This window comes from Sinohyriopsis cumingii, chromosome 5 (genome assembly GCF_028554795.1).
Source record: "Sinohyriopsis cumingii isolate HCF-2022 chromosome 5, ASM2855479v2, whole genome shotgun sequence".
In the NCBI taxonomy this organism is placed as follows: domain Eukaryota; kingdom Metazoa; phylum Mollusca; class Bivalvia; order Unionida; family Unionidae; genus Sinohyriopsis; species Sinohyriopsis cumingii.
Window position 1 is genome coordinate 125,649,824 of NC_142965.1, and position 21,231 is coordinate 125,671,054.

The following is a 21,231-nucleotide window of genomic DNA, read 5'->3' on the forward strand; positions in this document are numbered from 1 at the left end:
AGGTGAAATTAGGGGAATAAAATACAGAAAAATGCCAAATATAAACACTAAGTATAGCACATCAAATGGAGTTAAAAACAGGAGGAAAGTGTTTATCTAAAAGGGAGAGGTAGCTTATGATAAAGGAATTAAAGGTGGCAAAGTCAGCAATGCGAAAAATGAGAAGTGAAAGTTTGATGACCTTACCTTGGACAAATATATGGGGCAGGGCCCAACAGGTCCAAGGACAGCCCAAAGGCAACTGTGCTATAACATCCCTTACAGGACCCAAATTTCAAGTGAAGTTGTGTTCATTTCCATCTAATATAAAAGGGTGAATAATTTAGATAATATAGATACATATAAAGTATATTTCTTCTACATAAGAATTTAATAATAATTGGCATAAGATAGAGAGAAACTTATCTCAGAGCCAAGCAGAACATACCTTATCAGTTTTAAAACTTGTAAACTTTACTGTGAGAAATTATCAAATTGCTTCTACTTACATTTGCATCAAGATTGAGGGCTAATATAATACTTCACAAATCTTCTCTTTATTTTCATAATCAGTCACTGAAAATGTGAGATTTTATTTCCTTGAAATGTTATGACTGGTGTAAGGGAGATAACTGAATGATATACATAAGGTGTGGTAACCTTGAATACATTATCCATGTAATATAGATGAGTTCATCAACAACCTGTATTAACTTCATTGCAATTAAATTATCTCAAAATACATTACTGACAAAGTGAGAACCTAACATTTAGACTCCTATGTTTAGTGGAGACCTCAAGAGTCATGTAATTTTAATTTCTAAGATGACGCAGCTCTTTCATATCACATAGTTCATATTTTCTACAATGCCGGCATGTAGAGTGCAGCCTTCCATAACCATGCAGATATCATCTCATGCCAATTTGGATTCTTGCGATGGGATGCAAAGTTTCAAGAACAGTGTGGATTTGAATGGAATGAATACGCACTGTGTGACTAAAATGGTTATCATTCTGTAATGTTGGACCAAACATGGAAATTCCACAGGAGCAGCTTGACAGAAAGAAATAGGATTAATTGAAAGTCAATAGTAGATTATAATTGGGCTTATATAAGTGCCAATGGGAAATGCTGACTTAAGGAAACTGTTCTTGTTTGTTGGTATTCACTGCTACTTCAACAAAAGGGAATGCAAGAGAACTGAACTAACTACATGAACAATTTCAAAGCAGGAGAGTGTAAAAAAAAAAAAAGGGACAATTAGAGCAGGACAATTCAAATCAAAATGGGAAGGAATACCAAATCCTTAATAAATTACCTAAAACTTACTCATGCCAGAACATCCCACATGATACAAGTGATCTATTTACAAGTGTACTTAGAATGTTCTCTATCCTGGTTTATGGCATGCCTTACAAGAACAAGATAGTTGTTTTTGTACACATGATTTTTCATCTTTTGCAGGTACAATAGCCAATATTTGGCCAAAATCAACTATATTATGTTTCCATAACTTATTTTGTTGCATGCATTCCAATCTAGGAGGTAACAGCACATACATAAAGGCATCAGGTAACACAAGTCTATATCTATCATAGCTATAGTTATCAAAAGTCCCCATCCAAAGCCATCTTGTGCTATTTTCTAAAGATTTCATACATTTTATTCTTAAAGAACTTTCAATATTTGACCAAAAGTGTTCAGCATACATTTGTTTTCCTACATCAAACTAGTATAGTTCATAAATGCCGCCCACATGTATGCGTTTCTATGGAAACACTGTGAGGCTATTCTTTCCTTTAGGTATCACGGTACCAATTGTTTTTCCATATACCTCAATGCTAATGTTTTGTGAAATAAATATACTTTCTGTCCTACTTGGGCATGCATGTCACACGCTGTCATATAGAACAATGCTAGATTGTCAATTTGACAATGACATAACCAGGTACTCCATTGCATTTAAGAGAGATAACTCTACTGGAACTAGACAGGGGTAAGAGTTATCTAGTCACAACAAGCACATTTTCAGTCATGTGTACCATATTTTAAAAAAATCATAAAAAATACAAAATATGATCTAGATAGAAATTAACACAAACTCACATGTTGCCAAGAGGCTCAACTTTTTTTTAAGCCAAACAGAAAGCACAAGTCTTACATAATGCACCAATCACAGCTAGTTTTGTTCTTTAATTCTGAATACAATGTTCCATACACCTTAAGCTCCGCCCACCTGGACTTGCGCAATTGGTACCGTTATACCTCATAGTAATTTATTTTAAATCACTTATATCTGGCAGTTGTTAGGGCCTAATTCGGCCACAACTTTTAAATATGTGGTCTAAATTTCACGACAATGTGAAGAAAAGGGTAAATTCATAACGTTAGTATGTAGATATTACATAAAGGAAAATTCAGCAAATGTTAAACAATGATGATTCAAAGTAATGATAAGTGACTTTGGAAAAGTTGCTCATACTCACTAATTATATACTTGTCCGTTATTCTATTTCACAACTATTTCATTTTTCTGTCTACTATCTGTCATGGAGTATAATACAGCATAAGTAATGATGATGATATGATAATATTGTACACAGTGCTATATATGACTAGATTATATCAAGCACTGTAGCAATGATATCGGTATCTATAAATAGCTTTCTTTAAAATGTTTCCAATTCCGACGAAATTTGAACCATATTGTACGCAATATATTTATAAAGTAAACCAATGTACTAAAATGGATTGCGTGAGCTATAAAATGAAATACGTACCACAATTCTGATCTCCATACACCTACGTCCCCACAGCGATATAACTCCCATTATTGTCAGGTAGCCTTACATTGCTAGAATATTAGAGTCTTTATGTGATAATGTATCATGAAATAAACGTAAAAAGCGGGAGATTGTGTACAAAACAAACTTCGAGTCTTAATAGAAGCTGAATGCTGTCCTACACAACAGCAAAAGCACCAAAACCAACACAAGGACTAACGATTCTCTCACACGTTTGCATACAAACAAAGTGGAACAAAACGTGAATCTTAAGGTGATGGAAAAAACGGCAACAGGATATCAAAGGAGTCCCAACATTACCGCCATGTTAAGCATAGACGAGGCACGTAGTAGTACAATGCTCCCTAGTAAAGAAAAGAGAACATAAAACTCACCAGTGTCATTACAACATAATAGAGGAATATAAAATTAATCTTTCGATAATGGTTAATAAAGACTTTGAAAGCAATGTGTCAATAAATGAGTACAAAGGAGATATACTGATCGATATATCACTCTGCTGAATCACAAAGGGGACATGCTCTTCACAAAGGTCTCAGAATCTCACCGTTAAACAAAATGCACATTATTGTGATGTTCAAAACCTTACAGAATATCTAAAGAGTCCGCCGAAAGAAGGTGCTCATATGCACGCACAAGATAAAATAATGCTGTGAAACAAAAATAGGACTTATCCTTGAAAGGAATAATGAGAGCTATATAAGGAAGCTATATTAGCGACTTCATATAATTGTATGAACACACACACACACACACACACACACGTTATACAAATACGGAGTCTATTTGCAAAGTTAAGATGTGCGCTAAAGTGTGGAAGCCCCCAGTAAGTACGGTGGTCGCATTATTGGAGATTATAAGCATTAACAACAAAAAAGAAACGATTTCATAATTACAATTGGGCTTTTCCCAATCAGACAGATATTTGAGTATACATGCTGCACACTAGTAACATGAAATGGTGTGCTCATATCCATCTAGTGCTAGCAACCCATTCTAAATGTAAATACAAATATGTATCAAATATGAAAACAATCTGTCAGAACGTGAGAGCCAAGCAAATGAAACACAATAGTTCATTATTACTCTCTGTACAAAAAGCGACACTTCTTTCGTCCGAGCCTCACTTTGGAACTGCAAGGGCCTGACAAATAAAACCACAATAAGTACAAAAATAGGGATTAGGTTTTCAGTACAATATATACAAAACAGTTAATTCGCATACAGAATCTCTTTTAAATTTAATATATTTGTTCGGATAATTTGTATGCCTTATTAATTGCTGATGACAAAATAAATCTCTTATTTGTTTTAAAAACTCGGATGAAAATCGACACGTTCTACAGCGACGCATTTGTGCATGTCATATAATTATATATGTCAGGTTTGAGTCAACATGCAGCTATAGGGTACATACACAACAAGTGTCATTTGGTTCATAGTCTGATTGGTCAGCTGTCCAGTGGCACCACCGATAAATAGTATCCTAATTGTTTGACGTGTCAATTGCCACCCGAATTCAGAAAAAAGATATAAATCAAAATCGATCAGTGCAAAACTGTAAAAAGATACCTGCTTTTTACATATGATAGTAATAAATATACTAGATATTCAAGTAGTTCCTGAAATAAAAGTTTTCAACGCTTCACTACTTACATTTCTGTGTAAAACGTTTTGTTCCCGGACGTTGCAAAAAGGGGCATTAAAAGAAATGATGTATTCACATGAAAGCACGGCGTACTGAATGGACTTGATTTATCTTCCCAACCGACCAATAGTTACAAAACTAGGAAATAAAATAACCCACTAAGAAGAGGTTAGATAACTAGATCACGATAACATGCTTCCGGTTCAGTATCCAGTTAAGTATATCATATCCACATTAAGATGATTGAACTATATCTTGATTGACCTCAAATGGGGTAATTTATTAAACAAAACTTTGTGTGTGCAATAATTTATCATTAAACTGTCACTTCTTGGATTCCTAATGTGATTGCAATGTTTGTATCAGTTCATCCTACAGAAATGTATGTTTGGAATATAAATACAAAGTAATGGTGATCTGATCACCGTCAGACATAATGCTTATTGAAAGTTAAAATCCATCTTATTGGCTCTGCTTCGCACACAGGTGAAGCGTGGCACATTTGCTGTTTTTGCAATAACATTTCACAGAAAACATTCAACTTAAATATTCATGCTTATGATCTTTTAAATTTTATAAAATGAAATATTTGTTAAATTCCTGTATTTTAAGATGTGGACATACTTTGTGTATGTTTTGAAAGAAATTAATGAGTGATGAGGTTTTATTGTATTGATACGCCAACTGTAATTTGTAGAAGTGAACATGAAATGGGGTTTCCAAAATCTTACACTGAAACGTAATGCAGATGTAGTCCTTAGTCTTAACGGAAAAATGCCACATTGGGACTAGTGTCCAAGAACAAATGGTAAATATGTTGCATTTACATACAAATATCTATATATAAAATATAAATAACTATATAAATAGTAGAATACAATACATGTAGGGAGAAATGCTTACATGATTTTATGAATAAGTCACATATATCCCAATGTCTGAGTTTAACTTTTAAAGGCCAGAAGACAATTCTTCATGAAGTAGATCATAACACAAAAATCGATACTGTATGTACGAGTTTAAAATATGTTTCACACACACACACACGCACACACACACACACACATATATACACACACACACACACACACACACACACACATATATATATATATATATATATATATATATATATATATATATATATATATATATATATATATATATATATATATATATGTATGTGTGTGTGTGTGTGTGTGTGTGTGTGTGAAACATATAAAGCTTTCCAATTGCTCCATGGATGTCAATTCGATCATAGCAAATATCACAATACCACATACGTGTTACATATATAAAGGCTGTACTCGTTGTTTTCCCAACCAAATATTTTTTCTTGGCTTTAGGTCTGGTACGGTATTTTTTTCTCAAAGTTAGAATTGTGTTCAATTTGAATCAAGGACCTCAAATTACTCCAACATTATTACTATATATTTCCCCTGTTTATTGTTGTTTCACATCTTTATTCGATGTTCCTGAAGTTGCTGCCGTTCTTATTTGCATAAGTACCTACTGATCCGATCATGGTCTGATATTGTTCTTCGTTTGTGTAAAGTCTCAATGTCAGGAAAGCAGTTTCACTTAGCTTCATTTCCACGACTTTCCAGTAGTAATTGATTGTTGTCCCTATTAATTTTAGCTTTTATGACTTCATTTGGACCGGTAAATTCGGAAACGTGCCACCACTTATCATAGATTATTTCTGGCATCGGAAGCAATTTTTGTCATAGCAACGCAGTGTTGCCTTTTTGAATGTCAGTTTTAAATAGTAGGAGTTATAATAATATTAGCAATAAAACCAAGCATTATTTGGATCATTATTGTCTTCTGTCCGATTGCTGGATGGTTTATGGAGTAACATTCAAATAGTCTGGACTTGGACGCTGCCGTTAAATCTGCATTATTACGGTTAGAGTTTTGCTCACGGGTAATCTTCCTGCCTTTGTTATAATGAACCTGGCTATTCTTGAGGTGTGTAGATTTTGATCATTTCTATCTTTCACGATTACAGATCAAAACTACTGATCAGTATTTATGATGGGCAACAGCTAAGATGTCTTTGCGTGTGTGATGGCCCATAATGGCACTGTAACCTCTAGAAAGCCTAGTTTGGTTGCAACGTTGGTGTGATTTAAGCTCCGAGAAATGTGTGTATGGAATACATAATCGAGTAATTGATTTCTCACAGCGACAGAGGAAAGAATAATTAAAAATGTACACACTCCTATATATTATATGAAGACGGTTTGGTACTCGGCTACAGCACCTACCCGTGTCTCATTATGTTTTACGTTATATAATTAAAGACGAATATTACAAGAAGAAAAGTCAAAAGAATTAAAATGTCATAAAAATAAGATGAGAAAAAAATAGATCCGTGCGTGAAAGGTGTGTTATTTGTGTGCTCAAATATTGCGTGCAACGCCTCGATTCGATTTACACCCAAGGTCAAAATGTTTTCCGCAGCAAATGTTAGGAACGGAGAACAAAACACTCCTACATTAGCCGACTAAGGTCCACGTAGTGTAGAGCAACAAACTCAGGCAAATTCACTCAAGAATTTTCACAGGTACATATAAACATATAAAATCTGATCAATAGGCGCGAGAACAAGAAGTACGCTCTAATAGTGTAACAAAAGATTTCGGGTTAGCTGGATTTCCGGCAATTCCAAATCTTCAGCCGTCCGCTGCATATTGCTCAACTTAAATGTTTATGTCCGTGGCGTCAACGTATTCAGAAGCGATACATGGTATAACACATGTGGAGATTATTTGTTACAGAACATAGAACGTGAGGCGAAATACAATCGCTAGATGTCCGGCAACGAAAACGTGGAGTTTCATTCAGGCAAATAACGTTAATGTTACCATGTGATAAGCCATCAATGGTTGCGAAAACAGCCTACAGACCACCAACGGCGCATGCGTTTTACACTTCCATGTATTTTACCAAACAAAAACCCAAATGCTTTATCGATGAGATACAAATCGTGATTGCCATAAAAAGAATACAGGGCATGTCGCTCAGAGTTTGGAACACACAAAGGCACAGAGATGATGGTGCAAACATGCATGTACATAAGCGCTATTCCTAGAGGTACCGCCCACAGATCTCGACACGGCAGGTGGGAGGTCACGCCAACGACGCAGCCAACACAATATTTTCAACATTTTCAGCTCTAATCCATTCACGTGAGGCGATCTAGAAAAGGAAAGAAAACTATTTCTCCCTAACCGAAGATTCTGCCACGAATAAATGATTTGCATACGAGATGCTGGAATACAACAAGAATAGAGTCCCTGAACGAAATCGTGCTAGTGTACGTATGGGACCATGTTATGTTGTCACGGAAGTGTAAAAGTCCGTTTGTTTATTAAATACATGTACTCGGGTTTGGTTTCGTTGTACAACGATACCCGAGGGCGATTTCTGTATATTGTAGACTATTTTGAAATAGTGAGTTCGGTTCATCCTATGCTGCACGTGCCAAGTGCTTTCAATGGGAAAAACCGAATGATTTCAGCGCACAGACAAGTATGACGACTTAATCTGTGTATAAATGTGTCACCGTAAGATATAGGACTTGCACATCTCCAGCTGTAGAGGTTTGTGAATTATTAATTTCTGTTTTGTAAGTTATAAATTTTGTACAACCACGTTTATTTTTGTATGTTTGCTATATAGCTTCGGTTTACGTAGTGTAATGCAAATATTTTCTATTCTGGTTAGTGACTTAGCAATATAAAGCTTCATTTTTAAGAAAGGTTTAGTACCGTAGGATTCTTGTCGGGCAAGGTTAGGTTTACTTCTGAACCTGTTTGTTGTTTTGTAATTATTGTGCCGATAATGTAATCTGTATAACTTACTGTATATAACATCATTACGTTTTATCGTATATGCCCGTGTTACGTAAAGTACACGGTGTTAAATGTATATTCAGCTGACCCAAGTGACTGGAGCGATCCAAGTTATCAGAGTGATCGGAGTCGACTTGGTGCAAGCTGCAGAGCTAACCATAGACTTCGTCCATAACAGCTGTGAAGCTGTACCATATCAGCCGTAGAGCTGAGTAAACAGTGTTGCTGGTCGAGTAACAGGTGATCGGGATTTGCTGAACGAAATTGGTTGGCGCTGACTGCTTGTTTGACCAGCCTGGAATATTAACGGCTTGATTGGCCAGTGTGAGTGTGCTGATGACAGAGTGTGTAACTCCATACATGTAATCGTTTAACCGTGGGCTAATTGTTGGGGCTTGTAACACCCGATGTGCTTTTGGGACTGTAAAGATACTTTGTAAATCTGTCCATTTTGTTTACATAATTTCACTATTTGAGTGAATATATTCTATATAAGCCAAATACTTCATTTCACTATTTGAGTAAAACACATCAATGGTTTTGTTGTGAAATCACTGTGAATCATTCACCCCTTGTCCTTGTACTGTGTAATGTTATTTATTTGTATTTTCATTATAACTCCGTACGTTTTATATTAATTAATCCAATATTTGATCATATACAGGCACATATTAATCATAATCGATTGCACATTCAAGTCGTTAGTTATTAAACCTTTCATTTGTATCACCATCAAAAGATTTCTGTTGTAATTCTAAAATCCCTCCCACATATCTTGTTACATATGTAGCTGGACTTTATCTGCAGCAAGAAGAAAATATTAAAAGAGGTAAACTGAAACGAAGAAGTCTAAGGTCTAAGGCACAGTAGGATGAAAAGGAGTTAAATCAATTATTTATTTATTTTTGTTTTAAAAACAAAATGATGGAAACAATAGCGTACAGACAATACTAATGAGCGGATTCATTATAGGGATTTATTGTATTGAAACAATTATATATTACTTTGGAAATTTGTATTCAGGAATCGAAGAGTGAAATGGCTTCAAATGGAATGAGAATTCTGAAAGACATCAGTGTAGCCAAATGAAATAACCTTCAATCAAATTAGTTAAAATGCAAACATTATATATAGAGAAGATTTGTCATAATAAAAGCTCGGGTTCTAATTGTTTTGCTAGTAAATATTATCCGTTTTGTATCGATCTTTAGAACTCATTAGCATGTAGAATGTAGAAAGTAAGCTTGATAATGTCTGTATTTTAAAAAGAATCCAGGTTGTGTAATATTTTTATATTTTAAATAATCAGATAGGGATTTAAAAAGATGTATAGAATAAACACATTATTAATGTACAGTATAATCAATATACCAAAGGGACAAGTATACATGGATAATACTTTACTAAAGATTTTGTTGACTAATAAACGGATAATACTTGTAATACATAAACCTCAAATAAATTTCAACCAAAAGAAAATAGGTCTCAAGACAATTAATTCTGTCAATTACAAATAAAAGAAAAGAAACAAAGTAAATCGCATAGTCGCATCAGTCTCAATGCAAAGTTTATGGTGCTGTTTAAAATTCTAAGACATCTTTGGCACAAGTCGTGACAAAATAATTAGGAACACCGTGGCTAAATTACACTTATTCAATTGCCATATGTTTATTTACTCGTCGATTTCAAACCTATAACACGAGGTTAGTTGTTATTTCTACCGATCTGTAATGTAATGAAGGAGGACCAGTCATTTGCCCGTCATCTTCGTCGCCTACCTAAAAACAATAAAACAGCATTCGCTTATTTTCTTTCATACAATATTCAACCTGACATTGTTTCATTTTCAAACTCCTACGACTGATTCGTACACTGCATGATAACAGTCGCAGAAAAATGCACATGTACGTTCACATTTGTTACAAGATACTTTGGTATACCTTGAGAGCACATCAGTCTCTACAATGCATCCGATTATGGACAAATTTGAAGTAAAAGATTAAGTGGATGTAGAAAGTATATTGCACGAACAAAAATTATATGTTTACTACTAGCGAGATGACATATACAAATTTTGAAACCAACGAAAAAATAAAGGGATGTACTTGTGAAAGGGAATGGATATGAAGAATCGTTTTAACAAGCAGAAAATGATTGAAACAAAATTAATATTTATTAGTAATAACAGGTGTGAGAACTTGTTTTAAAAATGATTTTCAACGACGTAATGGATGTAGTCACAATAGTGCACTTAAATATGAAGGAGTTAAAACGTCATGCGAATTTATCTAGACCACAAAATCGGTTGGAAAACTGTAGATATATACGCAACATTATAGTGGTACAAACTGGAGTTAGAAATGAGTTAAATAAGAAGAACATTATCAGACGATTACAATCGAGGCAATGTCGTATGGTAATAATCACCATCAAAGAAGGCTTCAGAAGAGATAACATGAATAATATAAACTTGGATCGAATTATATATATATATATATATATATATATATATATATATATATATAGAGAGAGAGAGAGAGAGAGAGAGAGAGAGAGAGAGAGAGAGAGAGCGAGAGACATAGTTAGAGAGACAGAGAAAGAGATAATAGAATATTGTCCAGGAGAACAAAGCCTTTTTGGTAGTTATGAAAATAGGTGTGAATCATTTTTGAAATAACATTATGATCCTGTATATCGATTGTACGTTGTTTCCATATCCCTCTAGAAAAAATTAAATTATTATTTTATATATTCCAATTTAATGTGGTCCATTTCTGTCAAAATACATACTGCTAAACTTTTATAAATCTATCACTGCAGCTGATATTCAAAATTAATTTTTTTCCTGAAACTTTCTATTACTATAGGATGCAAATACGGTTACCTAATGTTGCTTTACTTAATTGTTTTTTTTTTATATACAGAATTTGTTGTCGTCTTATCTAAATACAATACAAGTGTTAAACAGTTAAAGATTGGTAATACTGAATATTTAATATTACAGCTTGAGAAACATGGTAAGCAAAACTCTAGAAAGATTATCGTCGTGCATGATTAGGTTCCAGTTTAGGACATAGGACAGTATTTTACACTATAAGTGATTGGGTGGTCCTTCACGGTACAAGAAATAATGCTAGGAAAATGTATACCGTATATATGTATCATTATTGTTTTATGTATAACACGGATCATTTCTTTTGTTTTGTCTACCTTCGACAATAGCAAAGACGTGGCAAAATGACTTTTTGTTTCATATATACCACGGATCATGTTTTTTTCTTGCTTACCTGACACAAACATAAGGATGTGGCAAGATGACGTTTTTATGCTACTTTAATTACTCTGCAGATTTTCCGTATCCACATAAATTTAACTCAGCTGACCAGAAACGTGCCATGGACCTGTAAATCTGCTCGGTCTTTTGGTCAGAAACACTAGCCGGATACGGATATCACTGAAACGTGGAATTCTATGCATCTTCAAAATTTGCCATTGTTTATACATTACGGGTTTCGTCTAATACCGTTTAAACAGTCATTAATGCAGAACGTCGCGAATCGACTGCTCGTAATTCCAGGGTTTTCAACCGATCCACAGCAAATTTTATTAATGCAATCAACGACTCGCTCTTCGACCTGTTTACTGAGTGCTATATCGCGCGAAAATAAAGCCTTCAGCAGCTTTGGAGCTCTCGTGAAAATTCTCTGGAAATCATCACCAAGATAATATTTGTAAACAGGTCTTTCTCGCGTTAAAAATACATACGGGTATCACACGGCTGTTATTGTATTAACAAATCAAGTCGATCTCTTATGTACAGTGCCAATATCTGTGCAAGGAGATCCAACACTTGCCCGTCCTGATCCACATTGGTAAAACGGAAGAGACCCGGTCGTTGATGAGGCAATCGACAATGGATCATCCGCTTCCACAGTTGGGGAGAACCTGAAATATATATTACCCTGAGAGGCCACGCATGCTAATCCGCTTTCTTAATTACCATTGATCGCGTAACATATTAAATTGACCTCAATCATTCAGGTAATCCTGACACTATCTGACGCGGTATGGAATCCAGTTGTTGCGTATAGGACTACCGTTAATCTTTTCAGGCCAACCAAAAATTCTTCTCACGGACAACCGCTCGATGGCAAATCTGAGACTGTGCTCATTTTCGCTAATGAAAAATGTAGCGTTTTTGCCAGTTACCAATGAAATATAAGGTAGAATCACTTCATTGGTAGATTCCTTGCAGTACGCACCCATAGGACTTATAAATTCTAGCCAGACTGTACCACTATCTTGCGAGAATTTGAACGCATCCAACTGTAATTCACTAACATTTACGCTAGTGTGTGCGAGATTGCATCATAATGATTAATGTACATAAATTTACATAATATTCTGGTGCCATTAATAAGATCGTGATCGTTGAGGTAATAATATGTTGAAGTTGTCCAAACTCACTTTATGCATGTGTGGTTGTTGACGAGTCACAAAGATCACGTCTGTGTGTCTATTTTCGCTTTGGGAAATAATCTCACGGCGATGTCTTGGCGTTTGAGACGAATAATTTATTTAAATTATTCACTGGAATTAAAAGTACTCATTGCATATAACGTTGTGGACTATTGTAAATTCATCCAAAGGAGTTATGGACAATGCCATTGCGATACATCAAAACTGTTGGCACTTCAGCGCACTCAAGACCTGGAATTCGTTTGAAACACTATTCCTTTCGACTATCACATTTATGAATATTTTTAATTTAATTTAGAATAACGTTATTTTATCTTAATTTCCAATTTATAACTTCGACAATTAGGTTATTTGTTTTAGTTTTCCAAACTTGTTGGGTTTGCTTCTATCTGGTACTTTTTAAAGACCGTTGAGTCGCACTGTGGTAAACATATATCTGTTCTTTGTCCTGATATCATTTTAAATGTCAAATGTTTGTAAACACAATATCATTTTATATTGTGAGTGATGCCACTTTAAAAGCTTCTAACACAAATAAAACTCGAGTTCAACCATAATTGTCGAGTCTCAATCGCTGAACTTGCGTCCCTCATGGAACAAAGAATTTTATGTTTCACAGACTGTCCAGCATTAAAAAAGTTTGCATTGTAAATTCAACGGTAGGTACAGAATCACACCTTTTTACCAGGACCAAAGATAATGGTGAGCTGGATCTAATCTGCACCTCATAGTTGACGGAAACCACCAATAATATTAGCCAATTGATTTAGAAACCTAGAGAGACAGAACTGAACTACACCGGCTATCTTTCTTGCAGCGACTGTCAAAGCTGTAGAAGTTTGGCATAAATGTTGTGGTATTCGACGATGCACCAGTCGGTTACTATCAAAAAACTCACCGGCCTCGACTTTGCGACAGCCAACGGTATACATTGTTAACCGAAGGCCAACCATGAGTTCAACCGGACGGTTATCAATGTATTGCAACAAGGGGATTGCCTTACAAAGAAGATACAAGATGACAGAGGACCCCTTTAACTTTACTGCATAAGCCATGCTGCAACAACTATCCACGAACTTACAATCTTGTCGATGGAGCACTCTCCACGTTAGTAGTAATGATGTTCACAGAGATCCGAGTTTGGTGGTGTCACGATCATCTAATACTCCGGACTGGAGGTTTGGAGTTTTCAAAGTAGATCAAAATTATATATATCGAGCTCGCCTAAGTAAGCTTTATGTGCAATATGTTTGACTGGATGAAAATTTCTACTTTGCTACAGTTAAGTTTATTCGACGTTTCGAAGTTCCGAATACTATGGAACGGAAAGGGTATAAAGAGCTAGTATGATCTGCATCCTTCAACCTTGCTTTATGCTTTTGTATTAGTGTGGCATTTTTGGAAAAGAAATTGAGTGAGTTATAAGTAAACAAAGATAACACATTTTTCTGGTTGACATTTAACCTTGCTGAGTTGGTTCCCTTCCTAACTATGTTTCGGGATTGGAGTGAACTCACCAGGACAACATTTAAGTAGGAGAAATGACAAAAAAGATCGAGAAAAAAGAATCAAAGAAGAAGCAATTTGTAGGACTATTTCTATTTTACACTTAGACCAATTAAATGTCGGCTGTATCCCTGCCAGGAAGTCACTCTGTACACGGTGGAAAATCTGAAATTTATCTTGAATTGGCGGTTGTTTTGGAACCTTTTTGGAAGAAATAGAAAAAGTGTATTTTTAGTATTATAACACTTCCGCTGAAATTAGATCGAGCTTTAACAAATCCTCTTTTAGATTCTGCTAAAGAGAACAACGGTGGTAATATGAGCCTTTCGATGATGGCAGGAACGCCACCATGAGTGTATTCAACATGTTGCCAAGAACGTATTGCTGGAACACACACTTTTGTATTATTCTGCAACCTGCAGTTGTAGACAGAACTGTTAAAAGAAATTTTCATAATATATGCAGGAAAATGTTACAAATGCTGTAGATGAATCTGAGACGCATCACCTACTAACATCTAAACCTACAGGGGTCAGTCATTATATGGTTTTCCTTCCTGCAGCTACGTCCAAACTGTTATGTCTACTGTCCGACTATTGTTTCTGGCAACACATTACGAACGGAAATCCCAGATGTAATGTCAAAAAGACTCTTTTGAGAACATCAGACTACGGGATGGATAATCCGTCGAAGTGTTTCAATCTCTCGTGTTAGAGAAGAGACACACACTTTGTAAAGGGTAAAGAGAAACTATATGTAAGTTTATCGAGGAGATTCCATCCCAATTTTTGTTGTTGTCAGAAGATGATTGTGGAAACATCGAAATGCCATACATAAAGTAACATGAGACAAGCCCATGGACACAGAGCATCAGTTGATAAGTTTCAAGTCTGATTCCATCGGGAATGTCCAAACACCTTAGTGATAATGACATGTTGACTGACAGATATAAACAACTAAAATTCCTCCAAGCAGCATTAACGGTGGGAATCGAGACCATATAATTGTTTACTACAATTGTCAAGGCAAGAGCCATATTAATTCGAGGTGTAATTGGTCAAGTAACTGTAACACTAAACCGCATGCAACATATCGGTTGTATCAACACTTTGGCAATCTGGGGTAGTGTAGTTGTGTAGTTGATAAAGAAAACATCAGCTCAGATAATATTGTGTCATCTTTATGAACAAAATTTAAATTCGGTTGGAATATGTGCAGCTCAAACGGTACTAGTGTAACAAATCTAGCTGGTATTTGTTTAGATTTTCCCCTATTATTATACTGATCACCAACTGTTTGCCTTGCCAAACTTTGAAGTTTTGTGATTGATACAGAAGTCAGGAGCCCAAGGAAGCTGTTCAGAAGAATTAATTGCATCATTAGTTAAAGGGAATGCTACGTAACCTGTTTTTCATTCAATCTAGGATCTGTCAAAATTTGACTAGGTATGAGATTTTGAAATAAATCATCCACATTTCATAGTTCGAATGATATGTATGAGCTATGAACATACGACCCTATAACACTCTCCTGTAAATCATTATGGTTTAAATGTCATGATTTTGTAGCATGAAATGATATTGGTATATAAGCGTTGGTTGCCTTGAAACTACAGTGAAAGTCTTCGAAACCAAAAACACTTGGGACCCACATTTGTTGGTTTTGAGAGGTATTTTGTTTATTGAGGTTTGGGATGATGTGATAAAAGCCCCTTTCCTAGCGCTTAGGTGACGAGAGAGCGAGAGAGACAGAGACAGACAGACAGAGGCAGAGAGAGAGAGAGAGCCTTCATAAGAGCCTTGGTATATGTGTGTGAAGTGCACACAAGTAAGAATGTTGTTAACTATTATATTTTATTTTAAACACGTACAGTTAATGACGAATTAGATGAACAATATACGTTCCTATCACATGAATACATGTAGTTGCTCCACGTAGAAATATTATCCTCGTCGCAAGAAACATATGAAAAATGGATACCGTACTTTTATAATTTGCTACAAGAGTAGTGAATGGGGTCACCCTACGTACAATGGGAATTAGCATTAAAAACCACCCTGGGTCACTCAACGTACAATGGAAATTTAACATGGCGAAAAATCGTGGGTCACTCTACGTACAAGGGGAATTTAACATGGCAATAAATCGTGGGTCACTCTACGTACAAGGGGAATTTAACATGGGGGAATAGAGTTGGGCTTGTCTAGGGACAAGGGGAATTGAATATGGGGGGGGGTTTTACATTTTTTTTTTAAATTTAAATTGAAAAAATAAATTTAAAAAAGGGGTAGGCAATTGAAAAGTCATTCTCTTTTCGAGAAATATGCGTGGCCCTGAAAAGGGCCTTTGGTTTTTCTTCTTCTGCTTCTAATTTCTTCTTTTTCTCCACCAACTTCTTATTTTCTCACCTACACTCTTTCTCTTCTTTTTTTCTCCTCCTCTTCTTTCTTCTCTTCCTCCTCCTCCTCTTTCTTCTTCTTCTTCTCATTTTCTTCTTCTTTTTCAATTTTTTCATTCCATTTTCGTATTCTTATCCTTTCCTCTTCATCCTCCTTCTCCTCCTTCATTTCCTTCATCACAGCACTTATCATATCCTTTGCTTTTCTTAAATTGTTAATTTCCATTTTTACTCTATGCGGACTATAAGAATAGTGGTCTTCATTGAGTCCTACTAGCATTTGTTCTATCATTCCCAAATTGTCAAGGACGTCTTGCAATGTTTGAAATTTATCTAGGTGGTTCGAAGCCATCTTCTCTGTAGAATGGTTTGAACGACCAATACTGTGGGTTCTTATACTTAAAGCGCGTACGTGAAGGAAAACATCCCCCTAAAACATAAAATTGATCTTACCTAGATCATGACCAAACAACGCGCGGACGTGAAGGAAAACATCCCCACTTTTCTCATTTCATATAATAAAACCCAAACTATACTCTCCACATACGCTAAGAAACAATAAAGAAACTACTATTCACACAAACTTTACTTGAGCAGTTACAAACACAAACACAAACACTATTATATTTACACTACTCTACCTACACACATTGGCAAATTGATGGTTATTTCTTTTCTTGAGTATTGTGTAGCTGTTTTGTTTTTTTTTTGAACTTCATGGACACCTGGTTAATGGTGGCACCTTCCAGGCCTGGTGCCACATACACATCTTGTTCCCCAGTTACTTTTTACTTTTTGGGGGGAGAGAGCAGAGGCAGGATATGTGGCTTCAGAATCCCAATTTTCGGTATCTGGGATTCTGAAATTTCTTCTTCTCTCCTTTTCCTCCTCCTCTTCTTTGTATCTTCTCTCCTCCTCTTCTTTGTTTCTTCTTTCCTCCTCCTCTCTTATCCTTCCCTCTTCCACAATGGCTTCCGCGGCCAGTTCATTTAGTATGCGCCTGGCATATTCCAGATGCACATGAAGTTCCAACAGTTTCGCCAGTCTCGTGTTCATTTTTGGTGTTGATCAATCAACAAGGGTAGCTAGACTGCCGAACGAGTTTCAATTTATAGTGAAAGCGCGGACGTGAAGGAAAACATCCCCCTAAAAACATAAAATTGATCTTACCTAGATCATGACGAAAAACAACAACGCGCGGACCTAAAAGAAACACTCACTCACTTTTTATGCTACCCATCACTATTTTAAAATTTTTTATAAATCACTTCAATAGACTATTTACATACGCAAATCAATCCAATCTAACCCCAAATCTACACCTCAAACACCAAAAAACATTATTTTAATCTACTATCCACACCAACGTACGTGAGCACTTACAAACACACAATCCTATACACAATCACATACCCTCACATTTTTTTTAAAAAAGAGTTAGTGTTTATATTCACACTACTCTACCTACACACATTGGCAAATTGATGGCTATTTCTTTTCTAGAGTATTGGGTAGCCCTGAAAAGGGCTGTTTTTTTGTTTGCTATGGCAATCTTTTTTAGTTTCTAAGAATGCGATGTCCTCTGAGGATAGACTTTCTGGCGATAGGTCTGCTTCTTCGGAAAGAGCAGAAGAACTCTTTGGTGTCGATACGACAATCGACAAAGCCTCTGTCAGCTTCAGGTTGCTGCTGCTCTTGTTGCTGCTGTTGCTGCTGTTGCTGCTGTCTCTGAAGTCTGTACTTGTCTGTCCATTCTTCTTTCTCCCTGTTCACTTCTTCTCTGAAGAGCTCTTCTATCAGGTCTTCAGTGACTTTTAACATTCTCACATTTTCTATTTCTTCTGGCTTCGGTATCAGACTGTGTCTGACCCTATGCAAATTCACGTAGGCTTCGTTCAGCTTAGCTAGTTTGGAGCACATCTTCGTAGGAGGATGAGTCGACAATGGATGGTTAGACTGGAAACAACCCCGGTTCTTAAAGCCAAAGCGCGGACGTGAAGGAAAACATCCCCCACACGGTTTTCGAGTCGCAACGTTCAATGAGTGTCATGAGAGGGATAGTAGGAAATTAAGGACAACAACATTTCTAACATTTTTAACAATAATCCAACATGATACCATCAAACATTTTTTTCTTCAAAACAAATGACAAACATTTTTCTCAATTCACACTCTATTTTAAACAGGGCTGACAACGTTGTGATTTCCACTGTTGGAAATCATTAGGCCATTGATGGACACTACGTTTCCTAGCTTGAGACAAAAGATAAGCATAATGGTCACAAAACCATCGATCTACTTTCACATCATTTCTTGAAGAAGAACGAGGATCAAAATGAGTCACTAAATGTTCTAAGGAATAGCCCAGGCTGCGATGATGCAGAAAATACACGCAATATTGTCCACACACCAAGGAATCTGTGCCTTGTAATTTCACATTATTGAATCGGGTGGCTTGAGCATTTCTTCTCATAAAGTCAATGATATCGTCTTCCAAAGGGGGCAATCCGTACGAATCAAAATATTCCACACATCCTTCTTGAGGAAAGTAGACGGCTACCCAGTGGGTTCCTGGAAGATGACTGTCGTCCGTGTTAATGACATAAGCTTGATGGTCTTGAGGTTTGCGATGAGGGAGTTCATCTTTAGCACAGACGACAGGATTCCAAGAAGCCGTATACGAACTGTGGTTCGAAAGGTAATAAAGTTCCCAGGTATCCATTTGTGTCGTTTTTTTCTTCTTCACAGCTAATAATAAGTCATCAATTCGATCCTGACTTTTTGCTTGAAAATGTCTGACAAATAACCGTTTCTTCGTTTCGTCTCCTCACTCTGATTCAGGAGAGCTTCGATACGATGGATCTCTTGAGTGGTTAATGGTGGACAAGAATGTTCACGCAAGTCTTTATACCACTGGTGCAACACGTCTTCGTCCGAGATGAGACTCCAAGCTTTGTCCAGATACTCGTCCAATTTTTCTTCTTGACTCAACATCAGGCATTTATCGTGTTGAATTTGACTGGGATGAGCGTTTTGACATCCATAGCAATTTTTCTTGATCAATTCCGTCATTTTTTCGACTAAGTGTTTGGCAAAACAGGAGACTAAATGGGATTCTTGTTCTGGCCATCTTGACTTCATCATGAACACTTCTTTTTCCACGGTCTCCTCACATTTCATGTCCAAAGTTTCTCCACTAGGTAAAGAGGGATAACAGTCTTCCATGGCTTCTAGTAATCTAGAATAACTTCTCTCAAACTGTTGATTTCTATGGTATTATCGAATTCTGCATACAGGATGACGTTCACCGTTTCATCAGGGTCACGATCTTTAAACTGAATTTCCACACGAATCTGGCCGGATTTTATAGGGTGGAAATGTCCCTCGTCGCTGCCTTGGTCTGGAGTGAAATAAAAAGCCCACAAAGCGTAGCCTCCTGCATAATCCTCGTACGTAATACCGTGACTGGTATTGGTTCCTAACTGTCCGGTGGCTTCGTACAAGGACAAGTACGATCTCAAGTAATTCTTCTTGGTAAAGTCAGGTTCAAATGGTCGAGTACACAAGGTTTTGCCATCGCGACTGACTTCGATTTTGGACACGCCAAAGTGTTGAAAGTAGAAAGGATTTTTTTCGGCAGCTCCGTTGAAGGCTGTATTCTCGACGATACCAACGATCAAACGTTTGGGTAACTGTCCTTGGAACAGATGATCTTCGATCATGGATCGCTGTCCCTTGGGAATGGTGAAGGTTTTCACTTCCACGCGTCGTATGGGATACTTGGCGGTCGTTCTGCTCAACGTCTGACTGATGTCGTTTCCCACTTTAGGTAACACTTCCACACGGCGTACGTAGAGTCTGGCTTCTTGGATTTTGGTTTTGTAACCGTCACTATCAGCCAATAAATGGAAAGCGGTACTGCTACGATTCAGTCTCAGGCGGACATCCACCCCGTTCAGCAAATACTTTTCTTGCAAGCACATGTCCAAATGCAAACGATCCATCAGTTCTAGACTTGTGTCGACTCCCGTGATTCTCTTTCTTCGTTCTACAAATCCATCATTGTTGTCTTTCTTTTCATCAGTTTCCAATATTTCAAACTTGGTAGGTTCGTCAGCTTCCCATACCACACAGGCATTGAGATGAGTGTTCTTGGCATCTATTCCGTACGTCAAGAGATTTTCCAGGTAGGCACGATAAGGGTAAGTATCCATGCTGCTACTAACCAGTTTGTTATTCAAGTACAAGTCCCCTCCACTGAACAAGGAATGCATGAAATTGTTGACGGGAGCTACTGCTTCATCGTCTATAGGACCTCCAGTCTTATCTAGAATTTTGACTTTCAGGTACAAGTAACTACTATTCAGATCGATGTAATCTTCGGGCTGTCCTTTGATTTCAAACTCGATGGGAGCGGAATCCGTCAAAGAGGAGACGGGGTGAAATTCCACCCACTGGGATTCTTGCATGGTCATCATGGTGGGGGGCATGGCAAACAGATCCAGTTCCGACTTGGAACAAGCACAAGACTCTCGGTGCATCATTTTTTTTGTTCT

At 36.6% G+C, this 21,231-nt stretch overlaps 1 protein-coding gene across 1 annotated transcript in view; it reads right to left on the reverse strand.

Moving 5' to 3' along the window:
- Window positions 1-4,538, reverse strand: part of LOC149800134 (toll-like receptor 4) — a 56,921-nt gene extending 52,383 nt beyond the window's left edge. The window contains exon 1 of the mRNA XM_089958353.1: window positions 4,441-4,538. The gene's annotated coding sequence lies outside the window, so the exon portion shown is untranslated. The remainder of the gene's footprint in view (window positions 1-4,440) is intronic.
- Between the last annotated feature and the right edge of the window lie 16,693 nt (window positions 4,539-21,231).